Source organism: Enhydra lutris, unplaced genomic scaffold, assembly GCF_002288905.1.
Source record: "Enhydra lutris kenyoni isolate GAN:26980312 unplaced genomic scaffold, ASM228890v2 scaffoldscaffold500, whole genome shotgun sequence".
Classification (NCBI taxonomy): Eukaryota; Metazoa; Chordata; class Mammalia; order Carnivora; family Mustelidae; genus Enhydra; species Enhydra lutris.
The window spans coordinates 5,519-7,062 of NW_019154584.1; the positions used below are offsets into that span (position 1 = coordinate 5,519).

The following is a 1,544-nucleotide window of genomic DNA, read 5'->3' on the forward strand; positions in this document are numbered from 1 at the left end:
TCCCCAGACGCAGAGCACTCTCATATTGGGGTATTACTTTCCAATGGGTTGCCTCTTGTGGCGCCCTCCCCCTTTTGTTTATCTTCTGATATCAGTCCGACGTTCCCACTCTGCTTTACCTGCCCACTGGCATCTTCTGCCCCCATAGAGATCCAGACGTGTATAATTCTGATCTCAGGCTGATTTCATGGGTGATAGGAGTTCTTTGGTAGGTAATCAGCTCACTTTGGGGTACAGGTTGAAATGGCGCCTCCTCCTACTTCCCCACCATCTTGTCTCCCTCCCTCACAGAAGGTCTCTTGACAGCCACTGGAGAGGGAGGATCCCAGCTGGTATGTGCTGGGAGACTGGAGGTTAGGGCTGCAGAACAGGTTGCTGGGGTAAGATGAGCTGCAGAAAGATCCTGGGTAGCACAGGTATCCCCCAAGGGACTGGGAGGAGAAGTTTCCAGAGCAGCAGTTGTAAGACATGGTGACAGGTGATGCGTTGTACAATGAGAAGCTTCTGAGTTTGAATGCTACTTCTCAGACTGGGGCATTTATATACCCTGATCATTGCATGTGCCACCCACAAGACACATAAAAACAGATTACCTTCTGCTTTTAACTGAATTGAAAAGATCATCATAATCAAATATATGTAGTGTTTGTGGTTTTACAACTGGAAAGTGCAGTAGTGTTTGTGCATTGGAATTCAGGTAGTAGTGTTGAATCTTCAAAGCTATTAGTCATCTCCTTCTACCAAAGGTCACCCAGCAGATCACTCAAAGTACTGCTTCAGAGGCAGACAGTGTCTGGGATGAGGAAAGCTGGCTTAATTAAAAATAATTGATTCCCCTTTCACAATCTCTCAAAATTGTTGCCATCTGGATAGCAAAGTTGCTAACTAATTGATCTATTCATAGTCATTTCTTTTAAACAAAAACACACATCGATTGTTGCCAAGCAAGTTTACTTAATGAATAGTGTCATCAGAAAGCAGCAGTGGTAATATGAAAGATGTAGGAGGATTTTTTTTTCATCTCTCAATTTGAACGGCTTCAGTGAAGTATTAACTGAGGGTCCCTCGTTTCCCACGTTCCTGCTTAAATCGTATGCAGACTGGTAAGAGTTGATCTCAGTTTTTCTTTCTTTTGTGTAAGCAATTACTTTGGTATAAGTTAAATATTGAAGTTGTTTTATATTATTCTGGAATGTTGGAGGAGATTCATCTAAGACGTTGAAAAAGCATTAAAAATCACAAAACGTGGCAAAAATTCCCCATGTATTTATATCTCTAATCAGAGGCAGTGCTTATCACTAAAAACATTCCCCAGAACCTGGAAAATGTTCTTGTTCTAAAGAACGTTTATAACGTAATTGTCTTGAAGTATTGGACCAGAGCAGCCATCTTAAAGAGCTTCTTCCTTGCCTCGGAAAGCAACATACATCACGTTGACTTAAACTGTTTTCAGGTGTTTCTGACAAGTATTACAAAATTTCTAAAATAATGGTCATATTTTTTCTTGTCCTATGACTTGTATTCCACTTCTACAAGCAGGGTAA

General features: G+C 41.3%; 1 pseudogene; it reads right to left on the reverse strand.

Annotated features, from left to right (window-relative positions):
- Nucleotides 1-289: 289 nt before the first annotated feature.
- Nucleotides 290-470, reverse strand: LOC111140312 (annotated as a pseudogene).
- Between the last annotated feature and the right edge of the window lie 1,074 nt (nt 471-1,544).